The 23921-nt window shown below is 42.7% G+C and overlaps 1 protein-coding gene and 1 long non-coding RNA gene across 3 annotated transcripts in view; one reads left to right on the top strand and one right to left on the bottom strand.

Annotated features, from left to right (window-relative positions):
* Window positions 1-23921, bottom strand: part of UQCC1 (ubiquinol-cytochrome c reductase complex assembly factor 1) — a 96469-nt gene that overhangs the window by 14123 nt on the left and 58425 nt on the right. The window lies entirely within an intron of this gene.
* LOC147360334 (uncharacterized) lies at window positions 18358-21731 on the top strand. The gene is made up of 2 exons (XR_015139104.1): window positions 18358-18558; window positions 21282-21731. It is a non-coding gene; the product is annotated as an uncharacterized LOC147360334 (long non-coding RNA).

Genomic DNA, 23921 nt, shown 5'->3' with positions numbered 1-23921 from the left:
TGAATACATAGACAAATCAGATGAGAAACTCTCCCCAGCTAATGCTGGGTTGTTCTCTTATTAAACGCTTCTCCTTTCCATAATGCTTTGCTTTTTTATAAAAACCCATACATATAGCACCACCACAAGGAAAAGGTTCCTTTTATATCAGTTACTCATATTTTCCCATTTATTTAAGCTATTAAAATTCATGCAGATATTTTATAAGCCATCAGGATTTGGTGACTGCTATTACTGAATGTTTAATAATAAACGAAACAGAAGAAATCAGAGGGTTAAATGATGACTGCAATTCCTGTAATGACTTAATTAAATTTTTATTGAGTACATAAACTATGATGTCACTTCTAGCCAACCATGGGTCTGCTTTCCTAGCATGTCACAGGGTGGGAGCACTCGATAGGAGGCTAGGCTAAATGAGCAGCAAGTCTCAGCTGAAATGGGGAGGGGAGCGAGGCTCATGTAACACACTCAATAAATTATCCGTTCATTTTTAAACAAAGTCCATGAGTTATAATATATTTGCCGTGCACTTTTTATGACATAATAAAAACGTTACCTTAAGGATTACTTAACACATACTACAAATGTTACAGCAGAGGCAGGCACAAGGGGCAAAGAAAACAAACACGCGCGGGCCAGGGACGGGCTGGAGTCTGCGTCCCGGGGGGCAGCACAGTGCATTAAAAAGGCAGTGCAAAAATGGTGGGGGGCGCGGGGGACAGGAGTTCAGGGCTACTAATCAGCAGATTAATGAATGAGACAACCAACAGGGAGCACAAGTAGAGCAATAATGAATCTTGCAAGGCACATGCTTAATTAATGTAGTATTCTCAAGGAGGAATATTTGCTTTAAAGAGATGCCAGTTCGTCTGAGGCCAGTTTGCTGCCCTCTTTCCCCTTTTCCCTGTCGCTACTCTTAAAGACATTTATGTGGCTCCTTAACGGAGGAACTGATGATGGAGGGGCTGATGGAAGATCAAGCTGAAACTCTTCCGTGAGCTCTGTAAGGTTCCTAGTGTTCCTAGTTCTTGGTCGTCTTTCCTGCCTCACCTCCTCCCGTCTCCCTACTTCTATCTCACCCTCTGTCAGAGTAAACAATGTGCAATTTCCACAAACATGTCATGTTCTCTCCTGGGTCTCAAGCATACTGCTGCCAGGAATCCTCCTTTCTTTATCCACAGGGATGCTAAGTCCTTCTTATCCTCTAAGACTTAGCTTACAAATGATGTCTTCTAAAAAGCCTCCTCTCTCCCCAGTCTACAGGTGCCACAAAAGTGTCTCAGAAACAGTCCCCATAATTCACTATTTACCACGTGCCAAGAACCACGCTAAGAGCTTCATACACATAAGCTCACTAAATCTTTCCCAGTGACTGAGATAGGTGCTATTAACTATCCCCACTTTAGAGAAGAGGAAACTGTTATCTGGGAAGGTTAAGGTTATACAGCTAGGAAATAGTGGGTCAGGATTAGAATACAGGGCAGTTCGACTTCGATGCTTACCTATGCTGGAACAAACACCATAAACAATGTGGCTGCCCTTCCATGTGGCCTGCGTCTCAGGTTATCAGTGGAGGCAGGGCTAAAAGCTCCTACGTGTGGGCGTTGTGTGTGTGCTCAGTCACTTGGTTGTGTCTGACTCTGCAACCCCATGGAGTGTAGCCTGCTGGGCTCCTCTTGTCCACTGAATTTTTCAACCAAAATACTGGAGCAGGTTTGCCATTTTAAATCCTCTTCCAGAGGATCTTCTTGCCCCAGGGATAAATCCCATGTCTCGTGTCTCCTGCACTATCAAGCAAGTTCTTTACCACCAGTGCCGCTATAGTTGTGGGTAAAAACAACTCAGATATTCCCAATTACAAAGGTAGCTAGGAGTGGGCTACCAGATGGGTGATCAGTGGCCAATTACTAATATTAAAACATCAGACGTCTCCAGTAAAAGCTAAGCCCCATTCCTGGGTAAACTGGGGACAAAGGTATAATTATGGTGCAGGAGAAGAGAATGAAAGAAAGTCAGCAAGGGCAACACAAGAACTGATGAGCGTGAAGGTAATAATAAACGTTAAGGCTACTGAGGCAAAGCTGCTAACAGGAGCAGGCTAATAAGAATTTATTAGAATGAAAGAATGATAAAGGGTGCCTAGAACTGCTGACTGAAGCATAAGTATCAAATTCAATGTAAGGCTATAATGCAGCACAAAAGATAGCGAGTCAAGTCTCAGTTGTCTTTCTAGGGATTAGTAATGACAACACCAACACTGCAATGTCAACACCACAGGCTATAGTTATTTCGTGGCAACAGGCTAATGTGCACTGAACATCAGCCAGTGTAATGTTAGAAATGAGTTCACTGTGCAGTATTATGAGAAATACACAGCAACAGTGAAAACAGAAGGGCACATGGAGAGACCAAATACACGTGTGCATGTAACTCACTTGCATTATAAATGAAAGGTCTACCGAAGATCTTTTAGCAATGATCACAAAACCCAACAAATACAACTCTGTGTGTTGTGTGTGCATTCAGTAGGTCCAGGGAAAACTGTGTTAAGACCAAGAAGAAAAGGAAAAATCATAAAAGATGGACATTTTCTTTTCCTTTTTTTTAAAGAAAATGTGAACATTTGAGTATAACATGTGCCAGTTGTGATGAAAAACCAACTTAAACATGGCATGAGATAATCCTTACATCTCATCTTAATAAATAATTTCAAACGTTTAATGCACAAAGAGAAGCTTGCTACACTGAAATGCCTTTAAAAATATTTTTCCTTATTATTTATTTGTATGTTTTGAAAGTCCCAGTTTTACTGCTTGGGATCTGAATACTCAAGATCTGTATAGCTTGATAATGTTCTAAAAAACAAAGCTGTGAATTTCTCAATATGAAATTCTGAATGGTTACAAAGTACAGGAGCCTTTTCCTCAGGCTTGGAAAACAGCAAAGCAAGAGATGGCTGTCTGTGGAAGTTAGTCATTTACTCTCTTGACAAGGCATTCAAACACATCCGCAAGCCCGTAATCACCCTGAAAAGAAGCTGATGGGGTACAGTAAGGTCCTGGGAAGATCAAACTATCACGCCAAGTTAATTTTCTTCCATGTCAAGACATACAAGGTGAGAGGGAGATAGCCATAATCTCTAATTTCTGAAGTTTCTGAACACATCTCATGCATATTGATAGCGGTATCAACACCGGCTTCAAAGAGTGGCTCTTTTAACAACAGCACTGATAGCACGACATCCTAAAGGAAACAATTCGGGGGCGGGGTGGGCCCTCTCTGTACTGCTCATAATTATGATAGTGGAGGCAGCAATGATGAACATACATCACATTCGATTTGACAATGTTTCCATGTGTATGATCTTATTTGCGCCTCACAACCATAATAACCTTGCCCTCCAAGATCTCATAGACTGATTGTTATCCTGAATCTATAAACAAGGAAACAGAAGCTCAAAGATGTTAAGTAACTTGCCCCAAAGTCACACCCTGCTTTTGTGTTAGCAGTCAGGGCTGGAACTTTTATCTCAGACAGCTGGTACCTAAATCTAGCGTCTTCTCTCCAGTTATCACACCTTTCTGTATCTGATGAGTCATATCGGAAATGGAGAATCACATAAGCAAAAAGCTCCAACTGCTAATTTCAGTACTTTGGAAAACAAAAGTAAAATGGAAATGACTGAAGTGTTGAAAAATCATCTTAGAAACAAGACGAGACTCAACAAGGTCAAATGCACAGTAGCACATCTAGGACAAAATAACAGGATGAAGGAGGGTCTGACTATGGAGTCATAATTAAGACCCAGAGCAAATTCCTGATCATGAACTGAGAAGTGTGATAGGGATAATCATAACTGAATATATCAAAAGAAATGCAGTCTGCAAAGCTCCGAAAGTTTTCCTTCCTCTATTATTGTAATAGTCAAGTCTTTTGTTTTAGCTACAGTACTTAAGAATAAACATGAGGAAACCAGATAAATTTCAGTGAAGAATGTCAGATAGGAATGATCACACTGCGTTGGCACCGGTCACAAGGCAGGACAGTCGATTCTATGGCCAACAGAAATACTCAAGAGGCTATTCCGCAGGTTGGCCTCATGGCTTATATCATCAGCCTCAATGGATCAGCGGATCCTGGAAGTATCTGATACTACCTGAATGGACATCACTCATTCTTTCTGTATCCCTTCCCTGGGGCCTTCCTACTCCTCTCCCACTCCATGAGCTAGTAGGCCACTGATCCCAGAACTTTGTTTCCTCATCACAGACAGAGACGGGCCCAGAATCTAAGCTAATCTAATCAGACTGTTGTTTCTGTCTAGAAACATCCAAAGATAAAAAGACAGCTAAAGCTGGATCATCCCAAAGAGGATACTAACTCCCTATTGCTAACACTAGGATCCCTGACTCCCTTGTATCTTTCCTACCTGAGGCCGGTCCTTAAACTGTCCTTTCCATCCTATGAGCCTTAGTTAGCCCCCAGTAATCCCTTGCTTGTTTAAATTAGCTGTGGTCTCTGTTGCGTGCTCATTCATCAACTCAATGAAACCTCTCCATAATAATACCATTAGCTAACATTTGCTGAATGCTTGCCATGTGCCAGCAACTGTATTAAAAACTTTGTATGCGTTATTTCTTTAATCTTCACAATAATCCTAAAAAGGGGGTGTTACTGTCCCCACTTTATAGAAAAAAATTACTGTTTTCTGTTAATATTTTTATCAGGAAGACTTACTGTATTATTTTAATAATCTGTTTACAAGTTGTCCCCCCACCCATTCATTGCCTTAGACTGCAAACTCCCTGAGGGCAAAGATGGCCACACTGCTCAGCACATGTCTCTAAAATGAATCAGTATAGTACTTCCTGTCATGATTACCTCTTATATTATTGATGCCCAGGCACTTTACCAATCTTAAGATGATTTCCTGAGTACGAAGATTTGGGAAGGCGTTGAACAACTCTGATACATGCTGCTGCTGCTTTCGTGGTTTTCAAACACAATTCTACTCTAGCTTGAGGACGTCCAACTCCTGTTCTTTCAGTCTGTTTTCACATCACCTCTGAAACGCCATACCTCTCTCAAAGCAATCTCTTCCACTGAAACAAGTTTCAAGACCACTTTTAGTTCTATTAGTACCATCTGCTTGAATCAAAATGCATACACAAACAGTTTGAAGTAAAAAGGAGTTTGTGATTGAAATTCAGAGAAAGAATTTTGTGGTTACCAGGGTAAGAAAACATCAAGTGGGCGACTGAAGTTTTTCCTTCTCATGCTAACAAGATAATAGCTGATTAACTCTGTGATGTGAACAGATTAAACATTAACAGGCCTTTGATCCCTACCTGCTCTATCACAAGTGCTATAGAAGAGTAATTCGGAAACTTTCGAAGAAGTGCTTTTCTGCTTATATTTCCAAATTGAAGAAAGGACTTATGCTCTGCAAACAAGTGCTAACGCATTGGTTTTCTGTCATTAAATACAAGATTTGGAAAGTGAAAACTGTTTAATTTTTCAGTGGTCACTGATGGCCAATAAGCAAGTTAAAACCAGTTATCAAGACAATTATCTAAAGCATAAACAAAGGATAATTCCATTTACACCTACTAGGATGGCTATAATTTTTTAAAAAGAAAAACAACAAGCATTGATGAGGATGCAGGAAAATTTGAACTTTCATGCATTACTGGTGGGAATGTAAAATGGTACAGGTGTTATGCAAAATAGTTTGGTGATTTCTCAAAAGGTTAAACATAGAACTACCCTATGACTCAGTAATTCCACTCCTCACTATATATCCAAAAGAACTAAGACTTGAGACTGCAACAGATATTTGTATACCAATGTTCGTATCAACATTATTTACACTAGCTACACTATTTACATTATTTACAACAGATGCAAACAAAGTGTTTATCAACAGATGAATGGATAGACAAAAAGGGTATATACCTACAATGGAATATTACTCAGACATAAAAAGGAATAAAATTTTGATACACGCTATAATATGGATGAATCTTGTTTTTTTCTTTTTAATTTCTTTATTTTAGTTGGAGGCTAATTACTTTATAATTTTGTAGTGGTTTCTGCCATACAGTGATATGAATCAGCCATGGGTTTACATGTGTTCCCCATCCTGAACCCCCCTCTCACCTCCCTCCCAATCCCATCCCTCTGTGTAATCCCAGTGTACCAGCCCTGAGCACCCTGTCTCAGGCATCAAACCTGGACTGGAGATCTGTTTCATATATGATAATATACATGTTTAAATGCTTTTCTCTCAGATCATCCCACCCTCGCCTTCTCCCACAGAGTCTAAAAGACTGTTCTATACATCTGTGTCTCTTTTGCTGTCTTGCATATAGGGTTATCGTTACCATCTTTCTAAATTTCATACATATGTGTTAGTATACTGTATTGGTGTTTTTCTGTCTGGCTTACTTCACTCTATATAATAGGCTCCAGTTTCAATGGACGAACCTTGAAAACATCATGCCTAGTGAAATAAATCAGACACAGAAGGACAAATAATGTATCATTCCCCCATAGGAGGTACCCAAGACAGGGAAATTCATAGAGACAGAAAGTAGAAGAGGTTACCACAACCTGGGCAGAGTGGAAATGGGGGACTTACTTAATGGGCATGGAGTTTTTACTAGGAATGATGAAGAAATTTGGGGGCTAGATAGACAGTGGTGATGGTTACCCAACATTGTGACTGTATTTAATGCCAATAAATTGTATACCTATGAGTGGTTAAAATGACCACAATAAAAGATAACTCCAAGTGGTTCTTCCCACACAAGTATTTCAATCTGTGACTTAACCATGTATATGTATTCATTAAAACCTCTCATGGTATTTCTTGATTCTGAGCTGTAGTGTCATGAAGCAATTTATATTCCTTGCTAGACCATAAGCTGTCTGAATGCAGAATTCTTCATCACCTTCAACATGTTTGATAAGTATATACTGAGTGCCTATCATATTTTAGGCATGCTGGGTGTATAAGATGAAACCAGGTAAAACCCAGTACCTGTCCTCAAGAAATCTGTAATCTTATGTGACAACAAATGACTGGAACAGCATACCGTAGGTTAAAAATGGCAATGGTGAGTCTGGGGACTCAAAGACTTCAGAGATGAAATAATATTTATTACACTGGGTATTAAAGCATGAAGAGGGATCTGTACTTTTCAGACCAAAAGAATAGCATGTGTAAAGTCACAGAGAGCTGAACAACTACAGCATCCTCAGAGGAAAATCTATAACAAAGAGCTCATGATGGGAAGAAGAAGGCAGAGCTGGAAAGGCAGTTTATGTCTGACTGCAGATGGCCCTGAATGCCACATGAAGAAAAGACAAAGAAGAGTTCTAAGCACAGGGAAGCTGCATGGAGAGATCTGTTGTTATTGTTGTTTTATTGAAGTATAGTTGATTTACAAAGCTGTGTTAGTTTCAGGTGTACAGCAAAGTGACTCGTACATATATAAATATGGATAATTATATTTAATTCTTTTTCTGATTCTTTTTCCATTTTACGTTATTACAAGATATTGAATATAGTTCCCTGTGCTATTGGATAGATTGGGGTTTCCTTGTTCTTTTTGTGTTTTTAATTAATTTGTTTTTATTTTTGGCTGCACTTCGTCTTTGTTGTGCATGGGCTTTCTCTAGCTGCAGGGAGTGGCGGCTACTCTTCATTGCGGTGCACGGGCTTCTCCTTGCAGTTGCTTCACTTGTGGCGGAGCATGGGCTCTAGGTGGTCAGGCTTCAGTAGTTGCAGCTTGGGGGCTCAGTACTTGTGGCACACAAGGCATGTGACATCTTCCTGCACCAGGGATCGAAACAGTGTCCCCTGCGCCTGGCAGGCAGATTCTTAACCACTGGACCACCAGGGAAGCCCCTGCATAGATTTGTTTTTGAGAAGTAACCTGGCAAGTACAAACCATATACCTGGGGAAGGGTTGGAGGCAGGAATACCAGGAGGCTGCTGCACTGGCTCAGGTGAAAGTTGGTAAGAAACTGAATTAATGTAAGTGACAAAAGGAATAAAGAGGAAAAAGTCCAGCAAGATCAACAGGATTTGATTATCAAGTGAATGTGGAGCAGAAGGTGAGACTTGCACAGAATCAGACCTCACTGAGTGCCAGCTGAGAAAAAGAATGCAACTGTTACATGCAATCCTCGGCTGCTGACTTGCTGACCCTGGCGGCACTAAGCACAGACAACCAGTCTTGCAGGGTTTTAGCAGTCACGGTGCCCTCAACGTCTCTTATGTTGGGGTAATGGAAAATCTTACTTGGACAAGATGTAATACGAGCAAGATGTGTATTTAGCTTGAGCCTGCAGGCGTCTCCAACGGAGCAGCAGTATAGCACACCAGGGCCGAGGAGCCCGGGTCCCTTTCTCTCACTAATCTGTTCACTATGGGTCAGTGATTGTCATTCTTCTGGGTTCTCTGCATTCTACCTGAAACCATGAGATCTGATTTGAGTCAGCAAGAAGATATGGACACATGGGGTTTCCAGAGACACTTGCAGGCTCCCAATTGCCCCTTGGACCTCATGACTGCCATCTGTAAGTGCAGAAAAGCTGCAGGCACAACTTAGCTTTTTTAATGTTCTTCTATTAAATTTAGGCAGACTGGGGACAGTGGAAAACCAGAGGATGCTTGTTCCCCCCATCAATGCTGGCCATCTCAAGTGCATAGACATACAAGCCAAACAGCTGAAGATGGATACTTAAAAAGTTCAAGAGCTCTTTGCTAACAGAGCCTGGGCACTCTTCACTTGCCCTGGGTGCTGAGGATCTAAACAAATAGAGGACCTAAAGGCAACACTGGGCTCACAGGCCCCAGCCAGAGTCTGTTCCCACTCAGCGACTCCAAGACAGACATCATGTTACCTGGACCACAATGGTTTTTCAGAAGATCCAAAATCTAGTCCCTTCCTGATATTGAGATTCCTATCCCTTTTATCAGTCATGAATTCTCCTTCTATGCAGGAATGGGGAACGAAAGAGACAGGCAACCCTAATTAACTGAATCATACATGTTAACTGGTGACCCAAGCAGGGCAGAGGAAGTCAGACCAAAGTCCACAGTCCCAAACAGAAAAGTGGACATTTCCATTGTTCTGTTTGGATCACAGAATGCTTATCTGTCACTGTTTTTTCCTTACTGCTTACTGTTCAGCACCATACAACTTCCAAAATACTGACTCTGTGGTAATCTGAGAAAGAAGTTGTTCCCTGTTGTAGAGATGAGGAAACAAAGGCTCAGAGAGGTCAGATGACTTGCCTAATTATCGCTCAGCTCATAAACGCTCAAGATGTTCACAGAAACAAGGTGTTCTGACTCCTAGTCCAACATTTTTTTAAGGCTCAAAACAGATGTGCTGTTCAGCTGGTAGCTTATAGAACCTTGACTCCCTGGTGGCTCAGATGGTAAAGTGTCTGTCTACAATGCAGGAGACCCAGGTTCAATCCCTGGGTTGGGAAAATCCCCTGGAGAAGGAAATGGCAATCCACTCCAGGACTATCGCCTGGAAAATCCCATGGACAGAGGAGCCTGGTAGGCTACAGTCCATGGGGTCGCAAAGAGTCAGACATGACTGAGCGAATAATTTCATTAATTTCAGGAGTATCCTGGGAATGGCTGAGCCTGGATTCTGAGGAGGAGTGATATGATTAATCATGCTCAAGTAATGAGGGATCCATGGGTGAGGCAAAGAATGACGTCCAAATACCCCCTGACAATGGAAGGACACTTAGCCTTATAAGCTCTGCAACCCCATCTCTTAAGGTAATTCTTTTTCCCTTTTCCCATACAACATTCTTAAAAGGATAGGCATTTTATAAAAGAAAAACAAATGCTGGAATGCTATTATCTGTTTAAGAGATGCTCTCTCTCTAGTATTCAAGCCCCACTCAAACCTAAGAAATGCTCTGAAGTCTAAGTAAATTCTGGGCCCAAAAGCTCCATTTCCCTCCTTGTGACTCAGAAAGACAGATCTCTGAGTCTCTGTTTTTCCATTCAAACTATGCAAAATTGCCTTTTTTCTTTTTAGATTATTGCATGAGAAAAAAAAATGCTTAACAGTTAAGTAATAAAGTTTATAGCATCAAACACCTATCTCAGTCCCAGGCACTGTTCAGAAAGTCTCCTGTGTGGTGACTCGTTCACCCTCCACACTGCTGGAAGGTGAGGCAGGTAACACAGCTACTCCTATTCTACAGAGAGAAAATGGAGGCACATAGATTAAGACCGTGCCCAGGGACACATAGCAGGCAGGACCTGAGCCCAAGCGCTCTCCAAGTCTATGGCACTGCCTTGGACAGGAGGTGACAAGCCCGAACCACTCCGCCATGAGCCCAGGGCCTGACAGGCTCCGTCCTTCCCTTCGGCACTGGGGGCTGCCTAGCTTCCTGCACCATCCTGTCAGCACGCTCAACCCTGCCCTGGGCCAGCTTCTCTAGGTAAAGTCTGTGGCAAAAACAGAACATAAAGCAACAAAAACCAGGTGAACTCTATCTTACTTGTTTATCTATTGAGTTTGGGAATTAACCTATGAAAGATTCAACTTCATTTCTCTTCTTGGCAGAGACTAGATTGTAAACCCTGTAAGATCATTTCTCTATAATATACTCTCTACCAACAGCATTTAGAGATTAGCATGTGGTTAAAGACCAAATAAATGAATGAGTGGATAAATACTACGTGAAAACAATCCTTAACAGAGCCATACAAATTAATAATGTTGCTGGACCTCAAGGAAAAAAAAATTCAACAATACCTTCATCATTCAATAAATGTATATTTGTGCTAACCATGTACCCAAGCACTGTTCTAGGAGCTGAGGTGACAGCAATAAATAAGACACGATTTCTGAACTCCTGGAGCTGACATTCTAGGAAGGGAGGAGGGCTCACAATAAGCACAACAAAACACACAGGATGCTAGATAGTAATTTAGTGCTATTACTCCAATCCTGTCATTCAAGATCCCTAAGATGAGAAGTGCCTGTGTGTGGTGTACAGATATGGGGATGGGCTGGGAGCCTGCTGTTGCTAACAGCTGGCCAGCAGTGATGTGAAGAACTACTCAAGGACAGAACCAGGGATGTTTGATGGAAACTCCACTGTAAGTTCCTGGAAAATAAGGCCATGTGGTCCCAACACAGAGTAGGCACTGAGAGAACACCTGATGGTGCAGGGGATCTGGGCACTGTAGGAAGGGAGATTGGGAAGCCCCAGGCCTCCATGTGTATCACTCTGCTCTGCAACCCTGCCAGATGAGAAGGGGTCAGGGGAGTAGCTGAGGAAAATGTATCAAGAAAATGTGATTCAGAATATACTTTACCTAGCACAGATATCTCAATACACTTGTTAGTTTTTAAAAGGATTATCTTTACTTCAGTCTTTTCTTCCCCTTGAAGCCCCTTACCATGCAACAAAATTACTTGTTAAATTAAATCAAATCAAGAAGCATTTCCTGTATACTTATAATGTGCCATGCTCTGCACTGCCCACTAAGGAGGTTACTCAAGGATGCCCATGATCCTAGTACTTAAAAAATTTATAGGGCTTCCCAGGTGGTCCAGTGGTTAAGAATCCGTCTGCCAATGCAGGGGACATGTGTCTTCCCTGGTCCAGGAAGATCCCACATGCCCTGGAGCAATTAAGCCCATGGGTCACAATTACTGGAGCCCTACAAAGCCTAGAAACCATGCTCTACAATGAGAGAAGCCACAGCAATGAGAGCCCACACAACAATGAAGACCCAGTGCAGCCAAAAACAAATAAATAAGTAAACTTAAAAAAGGAAAAGGAATTTATAGTCACACTGGTAGAATAAGACACAAATGTAAATCTGGATGAATTAGGAAAGAGTCAGGCGAAGACAGGAAGAGACTGGAAGAAAAGTGGGGCAGGCAGGAAAGAGAAAAATGATGGTGAATCACAAGGGGCCTGAAGACAGGTTGAGGGGTGCAGTGCACATCTAGCAGGCCCTGCGGGGCCACTGGGTGTTGCTGTGTGATGGGTATTTGGCGTAAGTAGCGTTTAGGAAGATGAACTAGGCTGTTAATTGATTTGCAGGATGGATCTGAGGTGAAGAGAGTCGAGAGGCGGGGAACCAGTGAAGCTGCTGACAGTGAATTTAGGTGAGTGTAAGGCAACTGAAGTCTGGCTAGTGGTTGTTTTTAAGAAGCACTCCTTGTAGTTCTTCCTGCCCCTTTGAGCAGATGTCACGGTTGTAACACATATTGCGAACATTCAAAATCAGCTCAATAGATTGCAATCGACATGGAGAAAGTTATTATGGAGAAAGAAGTCCCTGAATGAGTTAGGAAGACTTGGGTAAGTTCATTCACTCATCCACTAACATCTGATAAAGGCCTATTACGTGCGAGGCACTGCCCTGCACATAGGAACACTGACCTTAAAAGAATAACCAATGAGGTCTGTAAGATAGGAAGACAAAAATGGAGGGAGTATATGGTAGTTCTAGGGATGGTAAAGGTAGCAGGATTATGGCAAAGGTGACAGGATGATGTAATGAAAAGAGCAACCGAGGGAATCAGCAGTGAGTTTTAATCTCTGCCCTGCTACTAATATGTGACACTGAACAAGCCATTTTCCTGGCCAGGACTAAGTATCCTCAATTTGAAAAGGCTGAATTGGGATTATCCCTGTGGTTGACAAGCATCTAGGAGATTGCCAGTCACTGAACCTGCACAAAATATAATCAGTGACTGCTTTGCAAATGTGATCAGCTAGCGCTAGTCCTGATTGGGGCTTCCTACCCCCAGCTAGAGCAGCCTGGACTTCCTTTACACAGTTCCTGGAGCAGGGTGGGGCGGGGGGTCATTGCCAAGTGGGATTCTTCTGACATCCACACTTACCCACTGCTTCAGACCAGACAACTCTAGCATGTCTGAAGCCCACATTTGTTCTCAAACCACTCTGGTCTCTCATGAGCCTTTGAGTTGAGGCTATTAAGAACAGGGCCAGTTCTTCCAGGGTTACAGGGCAAGAGAGGCTTAGCAAACACACAGGAGTTGTAGCAAACTACCATTCATTCTTGTAAATTCTCCCCTGGGTTGAAAAATTCTTATCTCACAGATTTTTCTTCCCCCAAGCTGGAAAGATCTTTAGAAATGAATTGGTCCAGGGACTCTTGCTGATGGTTCAGTGGCTAATAAGACTCTACACTCCCAATGCAATGGGCCCAGGTTCGATCCTTGGTTAGGGAACTAGATCCCACACACGACAACTAAGCTTTCACATGCCATAACCAATATCCTGCATGTCGCAACTAAGACCTGGTGCAGCCAAACAAGTAAATAAAATAAGTACTAAAGACAAAAGAAAAGAAATATCCTGGTCCAAGTTCTGCATCTGCTAACTAATGGTAGAACCAAGTTTAGTTCCCTGCTCTTCTAGCTCCAAGACTAGTGAATGGTTTTTCCCCTCTCCCATCCCGTTTCCTCTAGAGAGAGGATCCTCTCTGCTAGGCAACTCAGCTGGGGACCTAAAGTAGAGCAGATGATAAACATCTTCTGTCTTTGAAAGAAAAGAGGTACAGCCATAAACAAATGTGCTCACAATCCCCAAAAAAACAGAGTTCATGTGAAAACTGAAGAATTTTAGCAAAAGGGCACAGGAGGCAAAGGAATGGGAGTGGGGGAGACACTTAGAATACCACTGAGCTCTTAATGGGAATGGTCTCCTACTTGCCCTGTAACCAGGTACAAACCACAAGCCCGCTGATTCTTAACCCCAGAGGCTGAACTACCCCAGGCCCAGAAAAAGGGCAACACACACAGTTTACACCTTTTATTATTCTGATAGAAATTTCTCCCCTGGGAGCAGAAAGGGGTCAAAAGTCCAAAACCAAAATTATATATAAGTTACAGCAAAAAAGCATTACAGCAGACAGTTATTATTATTATTTTTAAAAAGCCTCAGTGAACAGAGCAGAATAGGAGGTGTTAGAAAACTCACTCCAAGTAATTTATTCGCTGGGAACCACAAAGGGCTTTCCCAAGAACAGCAAAAACACCATTAATTTCCCCACTACCTTCCTTTCAAAGGACTCCAAACACTTCACACATATCGCTTTAAATTGTCCTCAAAGGCTCCAAAATAAGGGGTTACTATTTCCCCAGGTTCAAATGGAGAAACTAAAACAATCATGCCGGCCCTGTCTGTTCAAGACATCCTAATAGATTCAGCTAGCAGTGACTGAGTGTCTGCTATGCCCGTGACCCAAGCCAGGCAAACATGTGATACAAAGACAAAAGATACGATCTCTATCCTCCAGCAATCAGAACCCAGTGGGGCGTGACAGGTATGTACACAAATCCTCATGAAATAAGGCAGCCCATGCCAGGTGCTGTAGAAAAGGTCCCAACACAGTGCCTTTATCCTATCAAGTGATTAAAATATGCCAAGTACTGTGCTAAGTCTTTACCAGATCATACTGTTTAAATCACACACTGTGTGGTGAACAGAGAAAGAAATGCAAGGTAAAGAGACTTTCTCAGGGTCTCAAGGCCACACTACGGTTGAGCAGGAATTAGCACCCAGGTCTGTCTGGCTCCAAAGCCCATGTGATGGGAGGTAACTGCTTGGGAAAATGGTTTCTGGACAGTTAAGCACAAAGTGCCCATACCTTACAGGGGGAGAGCAGGACACAGGGGCCCTCACGAGGCTGTTAGGAAAAGACCTGTTTCCTCTGCCCGAAATTGCATGTGCACGTACTCCTCTGGATTCTCCATCATAGGCACTGCTCTTGTGGGTCAAGAAGCCAAAGGCAGTGTTTTCCAAAAGGGAAAAGAGCTCACTGAACCAAGGACTGCAAGGTCCTGAGCACTTCGTCTTCTGTTGGTGGGCACTGAAAGCTGATCTGGGCTAGAGGGTGTGGGATCCCTGGCTGGCTGTGACAGAAAGTCTACAGCCTGTGGGAGCAGGGCGTGGTGGTTGTGGTACCCATGCCAGCGGAGCATCCTTTACTCGGAGCTGCAGTGGAACTCCTGGAGAAGGAGCCCCCTGCTGGAGGTCCCTGGAGAAGGGCCTGGCCTGGAGACAGCTCGGCAGAGCTCACCTGGTGGGGGTAACCTCTGCCTCTTCTGCCAAGGCTCCAATGTGGAGGCCAAGGAACAAGGTGTCAGATTTCAAGGAAGAAAAGCTTAGGGACAGCAGGCTACTGTCCCCAGCCCAGACAGGTTACAAAGAGCATCACCAGCCCTGGGGAGCCCCTGGGTCTCAGCAAGGGCCAGGCTAATATATAGCTCTATTTTAAGCCCCCGGGACACAAAGCAGATGGGGGAAGAAGAAGGTCCTCCAAACTCTGGGAGCAAAGTTGGACCTGGACCTCAGGAAGCCCAGTCACCAGCCTAGCAGTCTTCCCATCTCATGTGGGATCCTTCTGCAGTTATTTTCAAATCTTAATTTCAACCTAACAAGACAACAACAACAACAAAAATCCTTTGATCGATAACAGTAAAAGAAAAGAGTTAAGTAACAAAGTGTGTGTGAGAGAAAGGGGATAATGAACAATTATATCAAAATATCCAAATAAGGGAAGTGCTATACTTTCTGGCAGCCACGGCAACAGGAAAGCGGGATTGTTACACCCTTCTCATTGTTAAATAAAGGGAGGCACAGAAGTTCATCAGGGCAGAGAAAGTTCTTAATTGTCAATGCAGAGAGGCTCATATATACACAAGTGAATGTGTATCTGCACACACACACGTATGCAGATTACACCATTTCTCTTTCCAACAGGAACGGGGCAAACGGCTCTCCAGAGTCCAGCTGCCGCTCTGACGCCACACCACCACTGCATGCAATGAAGCACTTCAACAGTTAAAACATTTTTGTGCCAATATTTTAAGAGTGCAGAAGGTTCCAAATTACATGTAAAATAAACAATGCCAGACTGTGAAAACTCTTGGCTGCAACGTTCTCTGATGTTAACAAGAGTTTCTTTATTACTGTAACCTTTCAGAAGTGAATAAAAATTATTTCTCTGCCCTAGTTTTGCCCTCCAGTAAAAAGGAAGAGAACAGTGACCATGGAAAGAGCTGTACAATGACCTCTCCTGAAGGCTAGGAGGCTGGGAAGGGGGCAGCTTAAAACACAAAGCCTTCCATATATATGTTTCTAGTCAAAGGTGAGAAATTTAGTTTGTGCTATGCTGATCATATTGTAAAATTTTATGCTCCTAACATTTTTATGTAGCTAAAACCCTTAGGGGGATGAAAGGGCATTTTCAAGAGCAAACTAAGCTGGTATGATGGAGAAAACCCAAATCTTGATCAAAGTTCCTTACCCACTCAGTGAATCTCCTGACTCAGAAATTGAGTCTGAAGTGCTCTTAGAAAAAAGGGAAGAAGACCTATAGGTGGTCAGGACTTAGACAAAATATGTTCTTCTGCAGGCCACTGAGTTGGTGGGTCTATGGATACTGGACACACAGAAGGATCTCAAAACGGAGCTAGTCTAAACAGTCTGTTTTCACCACTTCAGGAAAAGAAGGAAAAAAGCCATCTAACAAAGGCAAACACGCTCTTGTCCTCTCACACCACTCTACCTTTACCTGTACCATTGCTCTAACCAAAATGTTCTTGTCTAGCAAACACTCATCCGAAAAAATACAATGCAAATGTCATCTACCCAGACTTTTCTACTCTGGGCAGAGCAATTTTAAAATATCATCATCTCTTAACATTGTAATCACCTGTTTATATGTTGGTCTTCTCCAACTAGACTGGGGATTCAGGGACAATATCTTTGTCATCTTTCTATCTCCAGTGCCTAGCATAGTACCTGGAAGCTAGCAGACCACAATAAAATGGATGGATGGATGGGTAAAACTTTGTTTGTGTCTGGGAACAGAAATCAGACAGAGAATGATGAACTGCTAAAAAAACAGAACATAAGCTCTGGGATTTAACACAAGGCTAGCTTTTCAGACTTTCACAGAGTTGCAAATGTTAAGTCTGGAAGAGAATTTAGAAATCATCTAGCCCTCCTCCCCAGAGAGGTGAGGTGATCTGACGTACTCAAGCTCACCCACAGAATAGCCGGGCAGGCCAGAACTCCTTCTATTATACCACACCATCCTTTCTCTTTACTGTCAAAAACTGTAGGTATAAATATTTATTTGGCAATTAGATCAGAAATATGATTAAGATTACAGGTTATGAGAATATTACTTCATTATGAACAAATGAACAATGTCACTCTAGGAACTCAAATAACTTGATATGAAATACAATACCTGAGTTGCTCAAAAAGCTAAACATAGCATACCGTATGACCCAGCAATTCCACTCTTAGGTATATACCCAAGTGAACTGAAAACATATGTTCAGTTACATGAATGTTCACAGCAGCATTATTCAAATAAGCCAAAAGTGGCAACAGCCCAAATGCCAATCCACTGATGAATGGATAATAAAATGTGGTATATCCATACAACAGATTATCCATAAAAATTAATGAACTACTGAAACATGCTGCAACATGGATGAACCATTGAAACATTATGCTAAGTAAAAGACACTAGACACAAAAGACCACATATTATATGATTCCATTTATATGGAATGCCTAGAATAGGTCAGTCCATAGAGACAGAAAGCAGTGGTTGCCAAGGGCTGAGAAAAAGGAGAGTAACTGCTAACAGGCACAGGGTTTCTTTTTGAAGTGATGAAAATATCCTGGAATTAGACACTGGTGATGGTTGCATAACATTGTGAATTTACTAAAAAACACATTCAAAATGGTGAATTTTATGATATATGAATTATTATTATATCTCCATTTTTTTAAATGTGTGTGTGGGGGGGGCGGTGGGAATACAAGCTCTGCCCTCTAGTAATTTAACTGAAGGAGTCAGGGCCAGAGCTGCTTAAGGATGCAGAGGTTCAGAGTTATGTGACAAGTAATATTACGCAAGTTTGGGGAAGAAGGAAACATTAAAAAAAATCTAAAGCTAATGCTAGAACCATAGTTTTTAGCAGTGACCTTTTCAGAAAGTACAGAGTAAAGATTAAGAGCATGGGCTCTAGAGTCTGGCAGGCTTGGGTTCCAGTCTAGGCTCTTATATTTACTGTGTAAGTCTGGTTAAGTTACCTAACCAGTAGGCTGAATACTGGTCTCCTAAAAGATAGCTACATCCTAATTCCTAGAACCTGTGAATGTTACCTTATATGGCAAAAAAGGACTTGGCAGCTGTGATTAGATTAAGGGTCTTCAGATGGGAAGATCAGTCTGGATTATCCAGGTGGGCCTAATTGCAATCACATGCATCTTTATGAGAGGAAGAGGGTAATTAAACCCAGACAGAAGAGAAGAATGCAACACGACCACAGAGGCAGAGATCAGAGTGAAGTGGCCACAAGCCAAGGAGTGCCAGCAGTTACCAAAAAGCTGAAAGGGGCAAAGAACAGATTGAGCACAGCCTACTGAATATGATTTCTAGCTTCCAGACCTATGAGAGAACAAAGCTCTACTGTTTTAAGCCACCAATCTGTGGTAAGTTCTTACAGCAGCTATAGGGAACTAATATATTAATGCTAACTTCTCTGATCCTTAGTTTCTTCATCTGTAAAATGAGGATAGGATCTCATAGCTAAGACTGTTGTAAACATAAATTGAAATGGTGCTTAAAAAATGCACAGCCAAGAGAAAGTGCTCAGTAAACATTAGCTGTTACTATTGGGGAACTCTTTCTGCATTAGCTGAAACTCTCCCCTTTCACACGTCACTAGTCCATGCCCAGATCCTGCTCTTCTTCACAGGGAGAGGAGTAAGAGCTGGCCGTCAGGAGCCCTGAGTTCTGTTCTTCAGCTGGTTTCCAACTCAAGCTTACTCAGCTCTCCTAGAGCCAGCTTCTCCACCACTTAAATGACAGGATCAGACTTGAGCAGTAGCCCTCAGACTGACGGGTATGTTAGAATATTGATTGCTTAGAGATTCACACACTTAGAGAACGAACTTATGGTTGCCTTGCGGGGGGGTGGGGTAAGGGGGAAGAAGGATGGAGGAAAGGGATTAGGGAGTTTGGGATGGACATGTACACACTGCTACATTTAAAATGGATAACCAACAAGATCCTACTGTATAGCACAGGGAACTCTGCTCAATGTTATGTGGCAGCCTGGAGGGGAGTTTAGAGGAGAACGGATACATGTATATGTATGGTCGAGTCCCTTCGCCGTTCACCCCAAACTATCACAACATTGTTATCCACTATACCCCAATATAAAATTAAAAGTTTAAAATACAGATTGCTGGGCCCTGCCTCCAGAGTATCTCGCTCAGCAGATCCAGAGTGGAGCCCTAAACATGCATTTATAACAAGTTCCTAAGTGGTGCTGAGGCTGCTGGTTTGGAGGCCACTTTGAGAATCCTGGATTAGATTACTTCAAGGTTCTTTTCCAGTTTTAACAGTCTAAGATTCCCCAGGAATGTCCCATAGATGTACTACTCCAGTAATAAACATAGCTGTATCAGGCTGAAATAGCCCTTAGACTTAAGTTCTTTTCCTAAACAGACAGTGGGGGATGGGAGAGTATGAGGTTATATGGTCAAGACTACTTTTAACTTTCAAACGAAGCAGAATGAAAAATCTTAAGCGATGGTGGGAACAGGAAGAGGCTGTCCCCTGATCCAACATGCTGGCCCCATTTTAATTTATCTTAATCCCACCTTTCTGCCTTTGCACCAGACCCCTCCCCCTCATGCCCTCCTCTAGAAACACATCTAGGTGTCTCCTGAATTCATTTATTGGCTCTGCCGTGCACAGTATAATACTGCCTTTGTTAGTCTCCCAGCCCAGCCTTTCCAAGCACGGTGTTCCTCTAGTCTTTAAAAAAAAAAGAAATAACCAAGGAGTCTCTGAAAAATAATTGTAAAATCAACTAAGGCAAATTCAGACGATGTGGAGACATTCAGGCTCTAAAGGCTGGAAAAAGAAACATTCAGAACATTGTTCGCATTCTCATCTTTTTTCCCCTCCCTTAATCTCTATCAGTCCTGTGGAGTAGGAAACCTCTGCCGTATTGGATTAGAAATTCTGAATACAGGGGCCTCAGGCGTGGGACTGCACTGGAGAAACAGAACACTTCTAGATCCAAGGAAAGCTGTCCTCTGGGTCTTTAGAAGTCTCCGGTGCAAAGACAGGGGGGAAGGACCCTCCCATGAAGTTGACTTCCCCCTCCCCCGACCCCCCAAGAGGTGTCATCGTACAGTAAGGCAGACCCTGGACGGGAATCAGCATACCCTAGTTTTGATCCTCATGTTGCTGTCGGCTAGCTGCGTCACCTTGGGCAAATCAATGAACTCTGAAACTTCATTTCCTCACCATGGAAGTGAGAGGGTGGGAACAAATCTATAGTCCTTAACCTGATATGAGCATCAGAAATCTCCTGGGGAAGTTTTCCAAAATACCCACACCTGAACACCTTCAGACCAAGAGAATCTCTGAGGCTCCAAGTCTCATGTTCTAAGGTTCATCTATCCTACAAAGTAGATTAAAAGTATAAATGATGAGAGAGCCAGAGAATCCATGAGGCTGGGCAGAGAGTTAAACATGAACCTTTTTGGTGGGGGGGGCGGGTGGAGGATGGGTCAGAGAAACCGAATCCAGGTACAATAAGCGATCTTTAAGTCAGTATTTGGGAGATAGTAGTGGCCAGGGATTAATAACAGAAGCAAGCTCATACACCCAACAAGCATCTGAAGGGTAACTACGTTAGGCACTCTGTGTTAGGCACTAGGGATCCTGGGATCCTCATTCCATATAATGGGTATGACCTACACAAACCCATAATTATAGTATAGCAATGATAAGCCCTATTTCAGAAGTTTGTGCAAAGTGCTGGAGGAATACAGACAAGGGAGTGGCAAGTATACTAGTATTACTGGGGGTTGCTGGGAAAAGCTTCTTGGAAGAGGTACTATCCAGCTGTGTCTTAGAGTGCCATGAGCAGAAGAGACAGGGTTACGACCATTTCAGATAGAGGGAAGTGTGTGAATGAAGGCATAAAAGAACACAGAACATTATAGCACCAGTTAAACTGCAGCATGAGTGGAATGTGTGTTTCAGTGTGTTTGTGCACATGCTCAATCATGACCATTTGCATGTAGGAGAAGTTTGTTGGGAATTAAACTAGAAAGGTGGGCTAGAGACAGAATGTGAAGGCCCCTCCCCCGATTTTTCACTTCAGAAAGCTTCAAACTTATTTTTTTTAAAGGTGTAGAGTAATATATGAGAGTTGGACTGTGAAGAATGCTGAGCGCTGAAGAACTGATGTTTTTGAACTGTGGTGCTGGAGAAGACTCTTGAGAGTCCCTTGGACTGCAAGGAGATCCAACCAGTCCATCCTAAAGGAGATCAGTCCTGGGTGTTCATTGGAGGGACTGATGCTGCAGCTGAAACTCCAATACTTTGGCCACCTCATGTAAAGAGTTGACTCACTGGAAAAGACCCTGATGCTGGGAGGGATTGGGGGCAGGAGGAAAAGGGGACGACAGAGGATGAGATGGCTGGATGGCATCACCGACTCGATGGATGTGAGTTTGAGTAAACTCCAGGAGGTGGTGATGGACAGGGAGGCGGGGTGTGCTGCGATTCATGGGGTCGCAAAAAGTCGGACACAACTGAGCGACTGAACTGAATACATCAAAAACTTGCATGAACTTTAGATTCACAGTTTTTAGTATTCTGTGACATTTGTTTGACCTTTATCCATACACACATACCCTTTCTTCTTTTGCTAAATCATTTGCAGATATCAAAACATTTCACCTCTAAATACTTCAGCAGGTATCTTCTAAGAACAAGAACATCCTCCAATATAACTACAAAGGGTTCTATATGTCACTGCTAAGAAGTTTGAATTTTGTCCCTCAGAGATTTCTAGACAGAGGAGGGATATGATCAGATGTGGGATTTAGAAACATCTCTGGCAGCTTAAATGACAGCAGGGTTCATGAGAGGAGGAAAGTCCAGAACTATTAATAGATAGGAGGCCATGCCCATTAAAGAAGAGATGATGAGGACTGACATGAAGCAATAGAACAGAAGAGAGGATAAAATCCAGAGGTATTTGGGGTGGAAAAGTAACAAGACAACTGAATTCAGAGGATGAGGCAGGAGTTGAGGACAACTCTAAGAATTCTAGCTTGGGGGACTGGATTGGTGGTGATGACATCAGAAGTAAGACAAACACAAGAACAGGCAGACTGCCAGGTTCCTCTCCATGGAATTCTCCAGGCCAGAATACTGGAGTGGGTAGCCATTCCCTTCTCCAGGGGATCTTCCTGACCCAGGAATCCAACCAGGGATTCCTGCATTGCAGGTGGATTCTTTACCAGCCGAGCTACCAGGGAAACCCAACTAACACACAGCATTAGCAACCCCTAAAAGAGAGGTATGGAAAATGGCTTTAGCTGTGCCTGAGAAACATGGCTCTAAGCAGTTTTAGAACTATGGTACAAAAGACACTGGAGGCAAAAAAAAAAAAAAAATGATGGGTTGGAGAGGTAAATAGTTCTGAAATGATAAGCTGAGTTGGGAGTACTTAGCATGAGGAGTACTTAAGAAGGTATTAGGGAAAGGCAGGACTCTGTCAGTGCACCGAGTTAGCCAGGGCTTTGAAAAATGGAATTTTCAAATGGAAAAATTCAAATTCAAAAAATTCAAAATTCAAATGGAATTTTCAAAAATGGTCACTTTTCTTCTACAGAAATTTCAGGAGGTAAACTGAAGATAAAAGGGTAGGTATCAAATTCACTGACTCATTTAGTCAAGAAACACTTACTGAATGCCTACTAAAGACAAAGCTCCATTGAGGCACTGTAGAAATACAAAGACAAACAAGTAGGAATTAGACCTCAGGAAACTCACCATTTATAATTTCAAATACAGAAAGGTTTATAACTTCTTTCAAGGACCCTCCCTGAAGTGGAGTGAACCCAGTATGTCACTCAGAAGGTCAGATGCCTGAGCCATTAGACAAGCATCCTGGGTGTAAACACCCAGGCATCCCATCAGTTAGAAAACTACCTAAACGGATGTCCCTGGTGGTCCAGCGGCTAAGACTCTGCACTCCCAATACAGGGGTCTCAGTTTCAACCCCTGGTCAGGGAACTAGATCCCACGTGTTGCAACCAAGACCCAGTGAGGCCAAATAAATGTTAAAAAACACACCTAGAAAGAGGAGAGTAAAAAGGTTGGCTTAAAGCTCAACATTCAGAAAACTAAGATCATGGCATCTGGTCCCATCACTTCATGGGAAATAGATGGGGAAACAGTGTCAGATTTTATTTTTGGGGGCTCCAAAATCACTGGAGATGGTGATTGCAGCCATAAAATTAAAAGACGCTTACTCCTTGGAAGGTAAGTTATGACCAACCTAGATAGCATATTGAAAAGCAGAGATATTACTTTGCCAACAAAGGTCCATCTAGTCAGGGCTATGGTTTTTCCAGTGGTCATGTATGGATGTGAGAGTTGGACTGTGAAGAAAGTTGAGCACCAAAGAATTGATGCTTCTGAACTGTGGTGTTGGAGAAGACTCTTGAGAGTCCCTTGGACTGCAAGGAGATCCAACCAGTCCATTCTAAAGGAGATCAGCCCTGGATGTTCTTTGGAAGGAATGATGCTAAAGCTGAAACTCCAGTACTTTGGCCACCTTGTGCGAAGAGTTGACTCATTGGAAAAGACTCTGATGCTGGGAGGGATTGGGGGCAGGAGGAAAAGGGGACGACAGAAGATGAGATGGCTGGCTGGCATCACCGACTTGATGGATGTGAGTTTGAGTGAACTCCAGGAGTTGGTGATGGACAGGGAGGCCCGGCGTGCTGCAATTCATGGGGTCGCAAAGAGTCGG

The sequence above is a fragment of the Bos grunniens genome, chromosome 13 (genome assembly GCF_055505025.1).
Source record: "Bos grunniens cultivar Pamir isolate PY7600 chromosome 13, Bosgru_T2T1.0, whole genome shotgun sequence".
Lineage (NCBI taxonomy): Eukaryota > Metazoa > Chordata > Mammalia > Artiodactyla > Bovidae > Bos > Bos grunniens.
This window is presented reverse-complemented; position numbering and strand designations above follow the sequence as displayed.